The sequence below is a fragment of the Cnephaeus nilssonii genome (assembly GCF_951640355.1).
Source record: "Cnephaeus nilssonii genome assembly, chromosome: 17".
NCBI lineage: Eukaryota > Metazoa > Chordata > Mammalia > Chiroptera > Vespertilionidae > Cnephaeus > Cnephaeus nilssonii.
In genome coordinates, this window is record NC_137088.1 from 57,687,538 (window position 1) to 57,704,970 (window position 17,433).

General features: G+C 51.3%; 1 protein-coding gene across 9 annotated transcripts in view; it reads right to left on the reverse strand.

Moving 5' to 3' along the window:
- FOXP1 (forkhead box P1) overlaps positions 1-17,433 on the reverse strand; it is a 559,948-nt gene that overhangs the window by 471,254 nt on the left and 71,261 nt on the right. For 8 of the 9 annotated variants that reach the window (XM_079795272.1, XM_079795273.1, XM_079795270.1 and 5 more), the window contains one exon: positions 5,619-5,748. The exons of the other annotated variant lie outside the window; for it this stretch is intronic. The gene's annotated coding sequence lies outside the window, so the exon portion shown is untranslated. The remainder of the gene's footprint in view (positions 1-5,618; positions 5,749-17,433) is intronic. 9 annotated transcript variants of the gene reach the window in all.

Here is a 17,433-nt window from a genome sequence, read left to right on the forward strand (position 1 = left end):
CCAGGAACATGGGCCAAGTGGCGAGGAACGCACATGTCCACCCAGTCACTTCCTAGAACGCTGGTTGCCATGGCCCACACACAGATCCCAACAATGTGCTGACATGAAATTACAATGCACGTTAACTAAATGGTGCTTAATGCATTACTTACTCATCTTTCTTTAAGGAGGAAGTAAAATGCTGACAATTCTCCACCGGGCAGCTCAGTGGCCTGCACCTGAACTGCACAGAGTTCCCTCCTCTGACCTCTGTGCACTCCCTGAACCGAGGGAACGGAAAGCAGAGTGTTTTCAGAAACAACATGCAAGGTCGTTCAAGTTCCTAGAATTTTACATCACGGAAGACATCACTTGAAATATAATAGCTCAGTGCCTTCTCCCTGGTGCAGCTTGCTACAGTGTATTGATAAAAACTAAGATTAATATGCAAAAGGAAACTGCCAGAAACTTGCCCTGCCCGGGCCAGCACCCGCACACGCACCCCCTGTGAAGGAGCTTGCTGGGCCGGAGGTCTGGACGTGGCTCTCGCCCACACTGGCTCGCTGTGTCTGAGCCTCGGTTGATGCACAGGTAACAAGAGGGCAGCACTGTCTCTTTCCTGTGTTTTCCAAAGTTACAGAAATGGGCAAAAACCTATGAAACATTACACACGTGTAATACCAAAACCAGATGAAGGGTAGAAAATATGTTATCTAACAAAGCACACAAATATGGCATATACATGATGCCAAAAATCCAATCATTATACAACCAAATAATTGCCAGAATTGTGCCCATGTACAGTTACCTCATTAATGTTACAAACCCATCCTGTTTAACCCGGTGCCAGGAATGGGGTGAGCATTAGGCATACACAGAAAAACTTATAGAAACTGGGGGGCAAAAGCTACTTGGTTGACATTCTCTCCTAAATAGTGTGTTTGTAAGCTTGCCCACAAGAATTTAAGGGGGATCTTTCTGAAGACACAGCCACACTCATGGATCAATGAGTGTAATCAATGAGTGACGCCTGCTGGGCACAAGACTGGGCAGGCGTGCGGAGGAGAAGAGGTCGAAGAACGTTTGCCACCCTTGATTTAAGCAAAGGGCTTGATGCTTTGTGTAGATGACATGTGAACAAAAGCCTGTCCAATACATTAAAAGTTTATTCTACAGTGAATATGTATGTCCAGGTAAATGTGTGCAGAATCCCATGAGGGGCTTAGACAGAAGTGGAAATATCTGCAATATAAATGCAGATTACCTTCATCACAAAACTGGATCGCATTCTCATTCCTAGCCTAATTTCCTATATCATAAAACCTATATTCAATTTTATAAATAGCATACACCAAGAATCATAAATTTAGTTAATGTAGAAATTTAACAAATTTTTAAAATAAAAGTGCAAAAAGACTGTTTTAAAACAAGTATCTGAAAAAATAGAAAGGGTTCTTTCTTTGAAAATATGTTTTTTCCTCTGACTACCTCCTCGGGAACATAACTAGAGAAGAAATAAATTTCACAGCTAATATATATGAAGTAACATGTTTAACGTAATACAATAAATTTCTATCTACCTATGCCATATCAATTTATCTCACATAAACTGTCACATCCAACAGAACTCATTAAAACAATGTTATAGCTATGGAATTAAATGCAACTTTCTAATTGGAATTTAATCTTATAATAGTAGTTGGTGGATTTTCTTTTTTAACTGACAAATGGAATAACTCATTTGTTTGTCTTACAGTTCCACCTAAAGACTTTAAAGGTGAATTTGACATGGGGTTTGCCTGGCCCGCACTTCTGTGTGCGTGTGTGTGTGTGGGGGGGGGGGGGGGGTGTCCTGGAGGTTCTCTGATCCCCAGAACTGCTGATCATGGGCGGGAAAAGGTTGGACACTGGTCCCCCCCCCCCCCCCCCCCGCCAGTTACTATATTACTGTATATTCCATCACTTCCATGTAAATGTCATGTTAATTTCTATCTTTATCAAGCCACACAAGGTTTCCACCCAGCCCCTGGCCAATTAGCTATGGGGAAATGTTTAGCCAATTCCATTAGGGACTAGAAAGAAAGGCAAAATAAATGCCTCAAAAATGCTTGGGAGATAAAATGTAAGTTGACACTGCCTTCGAATGCTGGAGCCCAAGTGATACATCTGATAGGCGGCTGCCACAGCTCATAACTGCTTATTAAATCTAGCCTCCCTTTATGGCCGGGTGAGGGTCTGTATTTTTACCAATATTAGGTTCGTTGTGTTATGAAAGAGACCAAAATACTTAAGATCACTCGCGCCAGCCTATAAAACATATTATGTAGTTTATTAAATTGTTAAAATTACTTTTCAAAGTTAACATTTCAGGGACTGGAAGTTTAAGCACAAGGCAGTGGCTTGGGCCCTGACAGCTTCCAGTCCAGAGCACGCAGAGGGGACCCGGGTGCTTTCCTGCCCTGAGCCTGCCGCCGCCCCACCTCTTCCTGGAAGCAGCACCCCACCACCCACCCCAAAACCAGTGACAAAAAATCCACACGCTTGTGTTTCATAAAAAAGCAAAAAACTCCCACCCAAAAAGTAGCTCATTAGCAAGACATGAGAAGAAGTATGTTCCTCATTTTTACCTCTTCCCAGTAGGTAGATGCTAGAAATGTGATTATGGGAGAGAGCAAAAGCGGAACTGTGGGCAAATAAGAAAAAACAAGTGGTGACAAACAATGTTGCAGGATGCTTACACTCCTACACCAGCAAGGGACACACTGATGGGACGGGCAGTGCCAGGGACGCTGGCCTGAGAGCCAGCCGCTCCGCTCTCCACAGGAGAGTTCTGTGCAAACCCAGGCAGTTCCTGTCACACTGACTCCCAGGCTAACTGCCCCTCAACTATGCAGGGGACTCGCTCTCCACTCTCGGGCTCCGCGCTGTGCTGGGGCAGGGGACAGGGACAGGGAGGCGTCAGCACAGACAGACCTCCTTCCCTGTACCTGCCCGAGTTAAAGGTGTACGGGCACCATCTCCACCACCACACACTGACCGACAACTGCCCTAGGACCAGCTGTGCACAGCGTCTACGGGGCCTTTCATCCCCTGCGCCTGAGTGAGGTGATGGGCTGCCCGGCTGCTGCCCCATGCCTGTGGCCCTCTTCCAGGAGGGTACTCACCATGACACGTCTCACCCAGAATTGGAGTTTATTTCAAGCCTAAAGACTCCAAATTATCAACTGTAACAATTAATTGGTGTCTCTTTTGGTTATTCGATAAACGGTAAAGTTCTAAAGGCCATGGGCCTGTGGGCACAGCGTGGACGTGGGGGCTGAGCTCATGGTCACAGGCATGCGCACAGCCAGGCCCGGTGCTGTGGGGCAGAGAATTGCTCCTTCCCAACCAGAGGCGCTGAGAACAGGCGGGGCGGAGCAGCGAGCTCCCTGCAGCTCATGACTGCAGGGCCACTACTCCCTCCTGACAGTGCAGTTTAGTACGTCTGGGAGATAAACTGGGAGATACAAAGTGTGTCCATGATCATGTAAACTGGTATTCGACGGGACCTACCAGCACATTCTATCAATTCAAAGGGATAACATGTTCCTTATAGTATTTCAGATTGATTTTTCAAACAGCAGGTCTTATCCAATGAAATTAATGAATAAAATGAACCTAGTCGCCAATAAATCCATTCAAGTGGTTTTGTTAAATTTCATACATCAATTTTATGAGAGTGAGATTAAGTCAGACTCTCTCAATACTGAAGCCCGAGATGACAGGTAACCTCAAACCTGAGCTTGTTGCTATGTCAATGCCCTCACAATTCCAACCACTTCCAAGGAGGCTCCGGTGTGTGAGACACGCGGGCTTGGTTCTCGCTCTGCCTGGACTCCCACGGATAGACTGTTTCATGGCGCATGCTGTCTGCTCACGAGTCTAGACAATTCACAAAGCCTGGTGTCCGGGCAGCACTGGCAACCTCGGGAGAGCGTCACAGACGAGGGAGCAGGACTTGCAGGACGACCCCGGACGATGGTCAAAGATCTAACAGATCTGAAGTCCCATGACTCCGTCAACCATGCTCACTGCGGACCCCTTTCCTTGTGTGGTGCTGTCTACTGTTTGCCTTATCCCTTGCCAATAAAAGAAGGAGTACTATAAGGAAGACCAAAAAGAATTTTCCCTCTGGCTCTAGCTCCAGCAGAACTAAGTGCAAAGGACAAGCCATTGTGCAATCTCCCAGGGGAACTTCAAGCCCAGAGGCTCACCGAGGACCATCTGGGCTGTAAACTTGGGCTAGATGCTTCACTAAAGTGCTTTTCTTTTTCCTCTAAAATGAGAGGATTTTGTCAAAATGACCTCTAACTAAAACCTTTAAAAATCTGGCCCAAATAGCTGAATGCATAACAAAGTCTTAGAAGAAACACTTAACCAAAAAAGCTTTACAAACTGCATGGTCTGAATTTCTCACACTCCACCATGGGGATAAGGTAGAAAGAAATGGTGATGCAGACAAAAAGAACCAGATCCAATTCTGACCGAGCCCAGGGACGTTGCACCTCAAACTCTATGGGCTTCAGCTGCCCCATTTGTAAAGTGGGAGTTAAACAGAAACTTCTAGGGCCTTGTTAGCCTCATAAACAGGACACTGGAAACGAACTGCTTTATTTCAAAAATAAAAACAGAGACTAACAAGCCTCATGTCAGGTAGCTGATAGGTCTGCCAATTTCCAATATAGCGCTCTTTCAACTTTACTTTACTTTTGAGACCTCCGTTAATTCGAAGCTGTCTCAAATACAACTCCACTAAGACAAAGAAAAGGTAATGAAATGGTTCCTACCATTAAATGCCATTCAATACAAAGCCTGAAACCAAACGATTCCCCATGAAGTTTTCCTCATTCCACGACAAACCTACCACTGAATGAGGTCACAGTTTTTACCTAAAAGGCCGAGTCTCAACCAATTATTGCTGTGGTAAAAGCAAGTCACAACTGTTCGTTCATTACTACATAGAAGCCATGTATTTCTTAGGAACATGATAGATGCATTCAAATACAGAAGAACACGCGTGACATTAAAAGACCATCGCATCCCTTTCTAACCTCCCCCTCAAAATTACAGTGAGTACCTGATGAGGTACACCATAATACCAAAAAAACAAAAATTAAAAAAAATGCCCATGCGTCATTCTGAAAAATCTTTGAGCATCCCAAGTTCCCAACCTTCTAGCTTCCTCAAGAGCTTGTGATGGGACATTCTCAATGAACAAATGAAACTTAAATCCCCCCCAAAATTCAAGGTAAGATCATTAGAGCCTTATTTCGTGGTGGCTCATCAAGCAGCCCTGTTCCTTCCACCGGTGCATGTGTGGCGCACACTCAGTCAGGCCACCCTTCGGCGTATGGTTAAACGAAACCAGCAAGCAAAACACTCTCCTGGGCCCCATTCTGCCTTTATGAACCCTCAGGTCACTGTACGGGCCGTCCAAAAAGATTACAGCAGGAAATAATGACCGAGTTGGTCCCTCCTTTCAAACGAGAATCTCTTGTCCTCACTGCAAGTGTTCTGAGCAGCTTCTTGTACTGCGCGGGACCCTCAGCTGACTTCCGTCCTGTGAATTCTCAGGCGCGTGATCATAGCTGTACACTCACCCGATCGGCCAGCAGGCATCACACCCACCCGTTCATGGTTGACAGCAAGTCAGAGAAGGGGTCGAGGCCCTCACCATCGCCCAAGTGTTCTGTTTGGAGACTGGAATTGTCAGCAAAAGCTCCTGGGACACTGCAACACAAAAATATTTTTTACACATAACTAAGATGTAACTTCTAAAACCACCACTTCCTTACTCTTGAAAACAGCGAGGCAGACATCGAATCTAGGGGTAGGAAAACACCTTTCGAACGAGGGATGTCAGTATGAAGAGAAATGCTGTAAAAGATGAGCCGGAAATGCTGTTTTGAAAGATGCATTTACCAATTAGTTCAACACATACACTGAAAAGTGGTGGTTTATTGCAGACTTTGTGCCAAATATTTTATAAAGTGCTTAGGTAACAATAAGCTGCTTTAATTCAAATCTTACATGGATAAATGCACTACCATTTCATATTAATTATGTTTTCTAAAGAATGAAAAAACTTGAAAATTTAAAGTTATTTTTAAAATAAAAACCAGTACCAAAATCAGTAGTAGTAGTAACCATAATCAGTTTTTCCTTCAAAATAATTCTTAAAATGTTTATGCATTACATCAGGATCAGACCCATGGAGGCATTTCCATCAAGACAGAGCATCCCATTTTGAAGTTCAGGCATCAAAGTGGAGAAACCGAATTCTGGACCCCATATTGTCACCAATCGTGTGGCCCCAAGAAAGCCATTTAACATCTCAGGACTCCGACTCTTCACCCAAGGGCCATGGCATTAACTGATGCTCCCCAAGTCCCTTCCGCTTCTAGCTCTCTGTCACGTTTGGTAAAGCCTACTTATTCTGAATAGCCTACGCTCTCAGCTTCCTTTGGCTTTAAACTTCCTGAATCAAAAGAAACTGTTTACCACAAATCACTCTTATGTTCATCTGCCTTCAACACCAAAGAAGGTTTGCACATGCACAGAAGACTTCTCACTCTGGCACCAGTGCCCAAGCCCGGTGAGCTGGCGCCCGGGGGCTGGCAGCATCCCTGGGTCCCCTTGGAAGGCTTCCATTGCTCTTCAGAGAGCAGCTCGAACTTGTATGGAAATCAGCCCCAATGTGTCACACAGGAGTGTTTCTCAGACTTCAGTGTGCAGAAGCATAACTTGGAGAACTTTTTAAAATACAGATCCCTAAGCCCTGTCTCCAGATTGTCTGGGTTCAGTTGTTCTGAAGTGGGGCCTGAGATTCTGCATTTCTACCAACCTACCAGAGAATGCGGACACTGCTGATGAAGGGCCACAGTTTGAGTCCAAAGGATAAAATCCCATATTCTCTGAGCCTCAAGAAGCCCTGAGACCAAGAGGCATTTCCAAGGCTCAGAGAGGCTCTCCAAAACTACTCAGCCACACAGCAAAAACAAATGGGCCAAAATACAAACTTCTTTCTCTGGCCTAGAGGCCCTGCGTAATATGGTCACTGTCCATGTCTCTGATGCCACCACCAGCCACCAACTCAATCACTGACTCCAGCACAGATGCAGTGGCATGCCTTCCATTTTGAGCAAGCTGAATGTCTTCCGCCCCAGGCCTGGACACTGCTTTTCCGCCTGGGAGTTCCACAAACCTATTCCTCACCCAACGGCCACCTTCCTGTCCTCGGGTCTTAGGGGCAAAGGCCACTTCAGAAAGGCAGACCTGCCCACATACTTGGGCTCGGTCCTCAGCGACTCCATGCAGCATCCTCCATGCTTTCTCCAGAGCTCTGGCAATAATCTATCAACTTTTTTCTCCTTTATTCACTTCTTTCACACTAAAATAGAAGCTCAGAAGATCAGGGAACCTCTGTTTTATTCATCACTGTCCTGAAGAACTTCATAGAAATGCCTCGCTCACAGCAGGACCCATATAAAGATTTATTGAGTCAACACTGAATCAACAATTGAAAGAATTCTTTAGCATCCTATAAAAATATAACCACCATTTATTTACTAGTAAAATCATTATGTACTGGATTTTGTTTTAAGTATTTCAGAAGAGTTCATTTAATTTTATTTTTACAACCTAGTTCTTAGAAGCTCTATATCGCAGGTAAGAAAAATGAGGCAAAGAGTGTTTGAAACTTGCCCAGGACCACACGGCAGCAGGGCTGGAGCGCAGAACTCTCCCCCAGAGCGGCGCTTCCCCAGTCAGCACACTTGGGCACGTGGCGCTTGATCACCTGGACTAGACACCTCCTGCCTGGAGCTTGAGCGCGGGTTCTGGCTGCAGCCCTTGCCGAGGGTCACCGGCTGGGCTCAGGCCCACTGACCAAGCAGACACTGCAGCCCAGCACGCGGGCCAGGCATCGGGCAGGCCGCGGGCCGGGCGACGGGCATGTGGACACCAGGAGGCCTGGCTTGCTCAGCCCAGGGGCACCACTCCACAGGCAGTTACTTCCCCATGGGAACAGGAGCCCATGGTTTGAGAGCTTTCCATTAATTCTACAAATGAAGGCAGTAATCAGATTACTGTTCTGTGAAATACCATAATTTTTCCAAGATAGGAGCTAACCTTTTAATAGCACACAGTTCCTAAAAGAAAGAACCCCGCTGCCTCTGCGCCGAGTGACGGGCCACACGCAGGTGCACATCCGGGTGCGCAGTTCCAGGGGGGCAGCCGAGCTGGGCAGGGCGTGGAGGCCTCCGAGCAGGCTTCCAGGGATTACCTGGAGCAAGTTTTAGAAGAAATGGAAGATGGGGGGAAGGGCACTCCAATATTAAATATAGTATTCCACAGCTTGGGGTGGGAGAGGCAAGTCACCCCGAGGAACAGTGTGAGGAGGGGGCCTGGGAGGAGGGGGGGCTCAGGAGGAGGGGGCGCCAGGAGAAGGGGGAGCCTGGGAGGGGGGGCCTGGGACAGGAGCCATGCAGGGCGAGGCTGATTTGCAGCTCAGGCAGAGGCTGGAGAGTGTGCGCCCCAACACGCTCACAGCGCAGGCCCGTGGCGGGTCCTACCAGCAAATGTTAGTCACCGGACACCCCCAGCAAAGGACGGACTAGCACTGTTTGTGGGATGTTTTTGTTTTTGCTTGTTTTGTTGAGTCCAACAGATAAGGACTGAATTCCATCCCTACAAGCTCTATAACTCTAAACAAAACACTATAAAACAACATGTATTACAGTTTTTACTTGTGTCTGTAGTATATACACTATAAAATGCAGTGTATGCATACATATAGACTATATATTATAAGCTCTATAGTTCAAAACAAATACTATATATATTAGGTACTATAGTGTTTATATATATTTATAGTGTTGATCATATAAAATGCATACTATGTACATATATATGTACTATAATACATACATATTCATAAATGTATGCTATAAAATGCAAGGTTTGTAATTCTAATAAAAAATCTGAGCTTTAGAAATTAAAAATACAGCAATTAAAAAAATTTTTAAACCACCAGAAAAGAAGGTAGATGTCCAAGTAAATTATCAAAAATGCTGCTCAGAGGCGAAAACAGCGCTGGAATCACATACTTGGAGAAACTATCCATCAAAAATGAGGGAGAAATAAACATCTTTTCAGGCAAACAGAATTTTATCACCTCTACAAGGACATTCAGGAAAAGGTATTTCAGACCAAAATAAAATTATTTTAGAAAGAAGGTTCTCAAATTTAAAAAGGAAGGGGGAGCCAAAATAATGGAGAACTTGTGAGTAAATGAAAAGTAAATGCATTAAAATGATGTGCAAGTCTTAAAAAAGAAGTCTGTCAATGCCATCACTCCCACCCCACCACCACCCCACTGGCAACGCCATCACCCCCTCACCACTCCACTGGCATCACCATCACCCCCCTCACCACCCCACTGGCAACGCCATCACCCCCTCACCACTCCACTGGCCTCACCATCACCCCCTTCACCACTCCACTGGCATCACCATCACCCCCCTCACCACTCCCACTGGCCTCACCATCACCCCCCTCACCACTCCCACTGTGGTGGCATCACTCCCCAAGGCACAGGCTGCAAACCTGAGTAGCTACTGGGGTCCCGCCTGAAATGCAGGTCCCTGCGCAAGTCCAGAGTCTGGGTCAGGTCCAGGGAAGCTGCTCCCCTGCAGACGCCCCAAGGATTCTGAGGCAGGTGAGTCCTTGCCTCGGGCCAGGAGCTTACGGCACTGCGCCTACCCACTGAGGCCAGGAACAGACAGGGCCAGGAACGTGCCCAGGAGGTCGGGCCCGTCCCCTAAACAGGCCTTTGCTCCTTCTACTCCGCTGGAGCCCCCAGGAGCACCTGGGCCAGGGGTAATCAGTGACCCCCCTCAACCTGAGAATCAGGAGCTGCCATAAATTAAAAGCCCATTTAAGTATTTTACAGAAAAGCCTCAAAGTGCTGGAACATTGATTGTGCCATATCCAGTCTGTTTTCCTAGAGATGTGAAAAGCCAGTTACCATCTTGGGAGTCATTAGAAGAAGGAAGTTTTCTCCTTTTCAATTTACATATTTTAAATGCAGATATTCTCACAGTGGCCACTCCATAGGCTTTGAAAGTCCATGGTAGGGTCTGGGGTGCCACAGAGCCTGCCCTCCTTGTTTTATAAAGTAAAGAAGCCTGTGGCTACAAAACAGCCCCAGAAAAACAGGTAGAGGCAGCCACAAAACAACAGAGGTGTTTTCTTGTTTGTTCTCCCGTTTATTTTCCCTGAAGCAACCCTGCTTGGTACAGAGGTCTGCAGGGAGCTGCAGGGAGCAGCTGTGGCTCCGGAGGCCAAGACCTAGCAATCAAGTGGTTTCCCAAGGCTGCCTGGCATCAGGGAACAACAACAGAGCAGGCAGCATTTGCATCTGTTTTTCAAAACAGCCTCCCAAGTCCAGGGCCTGCCAGGGAGAGCTTGGCCCCAGGGCCTACTGTGATCCGTTTCTTTGAAGAGTGCCTGTTTCTAAAAGGAAGGTTGGAGGTTTCCCATTTCAAGCCCCTGATTGACAAGGACACCATGCTCCTCACTGGCATCTCCAAGCCAGCAGGGGCCATCTCAGCAAATGGGCATCGCCTCTGAGCCTCTGTCACAAAGCCAGAGCCCCGAGGGCCCCTCCCCGCGGTCTGACTCACTGGTCCAGGGTGGGGCCTAAGACTCTCCAGCATGTTCCCAAGTGGCCAGGTGCTATGGTCCGGCTCTACCTCTGAGGACCGTGCGCTTCCCAGCCATCCTGAGGTCGGGGAGCTCAGTCCCACCTTCACCTCCATGGGTTACTGTGTGGCAGTGTCTTGCCCAACCGAATTCACAGAACAAAATGCGCTGGATGGTCTTCCATTTGCTTCTCCAAGTCCTGTGCCCACCGTTTCCCCCCCTACCTCGCTCTGTGTCCTGAAAGGCTGCAGGCTGGCCGAGCCCCTGTGCGGTCACAGCCCCTGCAGCCGGCCATCCCCGTACAGCTGCTCTCTAGGGTCCAGTAGCCATCACCTGCCTTTCCTGGGTCCTCTCAGGCCTAGAAGAGAGAAGGCCACCTATTTCCTGCAGGGACCCTGACACAACACTCAAATTCAGTGAGTGGTCCAATGGATTCTCCTTGGTTTTAAAATGTGAAATCTGCCATTTTATATACCCACATAATATTAATATGTACGTGTGTGTGCATATACCCAGGTAGACACACGTATGTGTACCTGTGATGTACACATATATACCTTTATAGAGTTTTTAACGCAGCTACACAGGTTGGCCCGGAGACCTGGGAGCCCGTGGCAAGGCCATGCCACGTGCTGGGCTCCGATGCTCCCCTTGCCCATGTGCCACAGAAGTAGTGCGCCCGCTCTGCTTGTTGGTTACACAATCTGCTAACAAGGAGCATTTGTGTGGGCCTGGATCCTCTAGTTTACTAACGGAGTCTCCTTTGTTGCAAATGGCACCAAAATAGCAAGGGAACAGAGGTGGGCGGAGTGAGCTGCTGCCACAGCACACGGCCGAGCAAAGGTGTGCTGTCAGCTCACAGATGTACATCGGCCTCAATTAGTGAGGCTTGGAAAAGAAGAACAAATGGTAATTGTTTTTTAAAATAATAACAACCTCAAATGTCCCCTAAATAAGCATCTGTTTGAACAGCTAAATTCTGAAGTTCTAATAAAAATGTCAACCGGATTTAACCAGAGTCACTAACTATGCGACATTCATGGCTTCAGTGAACCCACTTGACTTCACTCAGTTAAGCTGCCTGGGACTAACCACTATCCCTCCTACTTAACTGTCACTAGTAAGATTCCTTTCAGCTCCCCAGGGGGCTTGGGCAAGAACAGGGGTTTGAGTACATCCATTAGTCAGAACACCTGGCTTCCACGTAACTGCATTTCTAGTTCACTGAGGCTCAACCAGAAACCTTGTTTATTGCTCTTTTTCACTCAAAATCTTAACATTCCATTGAAAACTTCAAGGCTGGTCTCCTATTGCATCTGTCTGCCCCCGTGAACAGCCCAGCCCGTGCCTGAACCTGCCATCCAAAGTGAGGGGCGGCGCCCCCTTCCAGGGCCAGCCGTGCCGCACGCCTCCTGCCGCCCTGGGCACTGGCCCGCTCTGGGCGGAGGCAGTCCACACGCCCCGCCCCTGGCTCCACTGCCCCACCACTGACCGCATGAGAAACCCAGACTTGCTTTTCCTCTGAAAATGCCCTTTCACCTATTCCAGAGCATCTGCTGCACTTCCTGGACTTCAGGCAAAGAAAGGGGGGGACTGCCTCCCTTGAATTCCCTTTCTTAGAGCCAAGGTATTGCTCCGCTAACAGCCTCCCTTACCCGGCACCTTCCCCCAGGAAAAGACCACCGTCCCTCTCCACCGTGTCCCTTCATCCTTCCAACCCCTCCTGTGATGACACATGCCAACCCCCACATGGCCTTTGCCTCTGGTTCACAACTTGGGCTGGACCTCAGTGAGGCCACTTTTATGACCCCCAATAGCCACGAAGGCCTTCCAACAGCCTGGCCAAGGCTCCCCAGGCCTGGCACTCAACAACTCCTGGCTGCTGGAGCGTAAATACACGCTCGCTTGTCTTACTGCCTGACCTGAGAGTGGCCCAGTCCCTCTGAAGAACAATGCAGTGCAACGGTTGAGCCCGGGCTGTGCAACAGACTGCCAGTGTCCACCCCCCCCCCCACCCCCAGGCATGCAACTTTCCAGCAGCACATGGGCAAGTTCCTCTGTCCCAGGAAATTGGGGTGTTTGCCCAAAAACCACACAGGCTCATCCGGTACTAATTAACAGCTGCTACTCCCTCGATACTTGAGGACATGCCCAAAACGTGGGTCTCAACATCCTTTACAGTGCATCCATCTCTAAGACTCTGGATTCCAAAGCTCACAACAGCCTGCCATCTGGCCACCTCTCCCCTGGTCATGTCTCCCGAGCTTGCTCCTGGGCGGCACCAAGACAGTGCCATGCTCTCAGGTCGCCTCCCCTTCGCCATGCACACAACCCATCACCCCACTGCTGAATGCCCTCCTCCCTTCTACATCATCTGAGTCTCCCCATGATACCAGCACCCCGAAAACCCTGTGCCATTCAGTATGCCCTTGTCTTTTCTACCAACTTCCTACATGAGCTATTTGGTTCCTTCACCAGAGGGAGCTGGGTGAGGCAGGCTGGGTGTGATTCCTGGGCTGTGCCCCAAGTGTCCACACCCCAGGGCTGGGGACCTGAAGGTCAGTGTGTGTGATGTCAGCCTGGCTCTTCCAGCGAGGCAGGAAGACTCCCCATAAGCCTGCTTGGCACCCAACCTATGACAAGTTGCTATTTAAGAATCATGGGAATTCCAGGCTCAGTTTCACAAATATCCACACATGGTTCAGTTCAAAGGCACAAAATACACACCTTCCATTCCCACTGGCCCCCAGGGCCGGGCAAGGAGATGGGCTTGCGCAAGGCAGGGCAGGGCGGCCCTGTCCCGGGGCCCTGGGAGAAGTCAAGTGAGCAGAGCCCCTGGCTCTTTCTAAGGCTGTCGTGGTAAACATGTTTACTTGCTTTTCATTGCTGGGCTTATCACGGTCAAGTATTTTGTTTTGAGTCTTGCCCTATAAACATGTTTACTTTGAGAGGAGAGATTTTTTTTATAGCTAGCACACTTGTTTTTCACACTTTTAAATTCAAAACATATTTTTCACACCCCCGGGTAAACAGTCTAGGTAGTAAACAAATCCTACTATTCCACTCCACTCTAGAGGGGATCCCTCTCAACCTGTTCAGGAGTTTGACTGGACTGTGGGCGAGGCTCTCCCCTGGGTGAGAACAAGAATGACACTCATATATGGTTGTTACTGCAGAAGAAGGAGAGGAGGGAACCCAAGCCTCAGTTTCCCCAGTGGAGAGCCTGCCACAGTGACTCCAGAGGGTGTCGTGCTGTGGGTGGGGATCCACATTTCCTATGAAAAGTTAAGGCTGTGTGACCAGCATACAGAGTTGATGGGGGATCAAAACAACCTCTCATCGAGTGCAGACAGCAACCAGGGCAAACGCTGGCTATGCTGCTCCTGAGACCTGCTCTGTGGTGACTTCTGCCTGCTTTCCCATCGGTGACTTCAGCTGTAACAGGGAAAAGTCCTCCGTTACTGGAAAGGAACATAAGAAGAGTTAAGGGGTAGAAAGGGTGGGGGAAAATCTTTAGAGAAAACCAACAGTCGCAAAGCAGGATTTGAAAGGGCGATTTGCCCAGGTGCTCTGTGGGAGGAGGCGTGGAGTCCCACCATAGTGGGGCCAAATCTAGAGAATTTGTTGTGCCCCAATATTCTAGCTAGAAGCAAAAGTCATTTTAGCACAAGCATTTGAGATTAATTACAAAGCACTTAAAGGAATAGAAACATAAAGGCCAAATTCTTTGTTGAAACAAATAATTTCTCCCCATTCTCAAATCATCTTCTGAGGTCATACTCAAGTTAAAGAAGTTAAAAAGCAACAACAAAGAAGTTAAGTTGTTGCCCAGCTGGCATGGCTCAGTGGTTGAGCACTAACCTATGAACCAAGAGATCATGCTTCAGTTCCTAGTCAGGGCACATGCCGGGGTTGTGGGCTTGATCCCTGGTGTGGGGTGTGCAGGAGGCAGCCAATCAATGATTCTCTCTCATCGTTGATGTCTCTCTCTCTCTCTCCTTTCCTCTCTGAAATCAATAAAAATAAGGTTAAGGTTGTGGAACCTAAGAAACATACTCACTTACTGCACAGGACTATAGCATCAGGCCCGGCGCTGTGCGGGTGCTGGGAGCAGTGATGCCCACAGCTCCTCTGCCCCCTCGAGAGGGCGCGCGGAGCACAGAGAACAGGCCACTTCCCCTCCCCCCTCCCCCCTCCCCCCTCCCCCCTCCCCCCTCCCCCCTCCCCCCTCCCCCCTCCCTCCTCCCCCCTCCCCCCTCCCCCCCTCGCCCCAGGGGAGCCCGTGCTGCCGGAGGAGAGCAGGGCACACGGAGGCCCTGCCTTCTGACCTGGTCTGCAGTGAAGGGGCAGAATCAGAACCAGTGGCTCCCAGGCCGCCCAGCAGAGCGGGCGGGGCCCTCCTTCGGCAGGAAGTCCCTGAGCTCCTCAGAGCCTGGGTTCCCTTCCTACAAACTGGTGTCCTGGGATCCCACCTTTTCGGACAATCCCATGTCACAAGTCTCAAACTCAGATCAAATACCACTTCAGGGACACCGCCCATTCCAGGCTCGGGGATGCTCTAGAACAAGCCCCAAAGGCACGTGGCGCTCCACGACATGGAGCACGAAAGGACTTCTTTCCTTCACGTGGCGCTGGCCAGTGACCACTCACCCAGCGGACGTCGGCTTTTAGCCGACCGAGCGGACGCTGGCTCAGCGGGACGGTCACCGGCCAGCCACCGGCACTGCCTCCCGGCCACTCGTCTCCTCTTAAACACCGCGAACCGCCCCGTGAAACGCCTGAGGCAGCTGCGGACAATTCCTGCCAAGAGAGACCCACCCTGCGGGGTGGAGGCGCCCAGGCAGTCTGCCCAGCATCCGAGCCACATTTTCTCCTGAGGACAAGGACGGCATCCCGGGGGAATGACCGGGTGGACACGCCGGGGGACCAGGAATGACCGGGTGGACACGCCGGGGGACCAGGAATGACCGGGCGGACACGCCCTGGGGACCAGGAATGACCGGGTGGACACGCCGGGGAACCAGGAGTGACCGGGTGGACACGCCGGGGGACCAGGAATGACCGGGTGGACACGCCGGGGGCCAGGAGTGACCGGGCGGACACGCCGGGGGACCAGGAATGACCGGGTGGACACGCCGGGGGACCAGGAGTGACCGGGTGGACACGCCGGGGGACCAGGAATGACCGGGCGGACACGCCCTGGGGACCAGGAATGACCGGGTGGACACGCCGGGGAACCAGGAGTGACCGGGTGGACACGCCGGGGGACCAGGAGTGACCGGGTGGACACGCCGGGGGACCAGGAATGACCGGGTGGACACGCCGGGGGACCGGGAGTGACCGGGTGGACACGCCGGGGGACCAGGAGTGACACGGGTGATAACGCCCTGGGGACCAGGAGTGACCGGGTGGACACGCCCGGGGGACCAGGAGTGACCGGGTGGACACGCCGGGGGACCAGGAATGACCGGGTGGACACGCCGGGGGACCGGGAATGACCGGGTGGACACGCCGGGGGACCAGGAGTGACCGGGCGGACACGCCGGGGGCCAGGAGTGACCGGGCGGCGGTGCCTCGGGACCCATGAGCAGAGCCGAGGGTCTGGACGGGATCATGGAGGACAAGTGCAGAGGGGAGGTGGCACAACGTCGGGTAAGAGGAGGAACGCGGGCCTCTCCGCGCCCAGCAGCCGGGCTGCCCTCTCCCAGCACAGCCCGCTGGAGCCGGCCCTGTGCGCAGCCCACGGCGCCCGCCTCGCCTGTGCCTGGGAGCCCCCGGGGCACCGCGCGGGTCCTACCTCACAGGGGGCTCGGAGGCCCTTCACCGAGGCCGCGGGAGGGTGGCAGGCGCGGGTACGCGAAAGCCGAGTGCCCTTCGTGCTCCCAACCACCAGCAGCTCCGCCGAGAGGCTCCCAGGACACAGCCCGGGGCGCACGGCCCACGCCCACGGGAACCCCCGCTGCCGCCCAGCTGCACCGGCTTCGCTTCAAGTCCAGCAAGTCCAGGGCGGGGCGCCGAGAGCCAGCGCGCCTGGCCGGAGCCGGCCATGCGCCCCACGGAGGAAGGAGGCCGCAGGCGGCGTCCCCACGCAGGCGGCGCCCCCACGCAGGCGGCGCCCCCACGCAGGCGGCGTCCCCACGCAGGCGGCGTCCCCACGCAGGCGGCGTCCCCACGCAGGCGGCGCCCTGAGTCTCCCTCTCGTCCAATGGCGCCTCCCGCTCTCGGGCTCCATCCCTGAGGCCTCTCTGGCTCACAGTGGCCCTCGGTGGGCTGGGCCGCCTGCCGGAAGGAGAACGAAGAACACCACGTGACTGAGATGACCTTTCCAGCGAGGGGCGCGGAGAGCACACACGACCTGCCCGGTGACTTCCATGACAGTGGCTACTGCGGACTTCACGTTCGGCAGCAGGGACAGGTCACTCCCAACAAACATCCCAGTGCAAACTCACGCCTGGAGTTCTGCCTGGTCCGGGCCATCCGAATTTGCTGACACTCAGGCCACGTCACGCACTGTCCCTGGGCCGCCGTGTCCTCGGCTCTCGGGGCTGGGCGAGGATTCGGCGGGCTTTGCACGGAAGCCTCAAAGGGGAGGTGTCGTTATGCCCTCCGCACCGGCCCCCTCTCCTGCGGCCTGTCTGCCACAGCCCAGCCTTCCGGTCCAGCAAGCAGACCCCCCGCCGGCTCCACCCCGCCCTCCACACCCCACGTGCA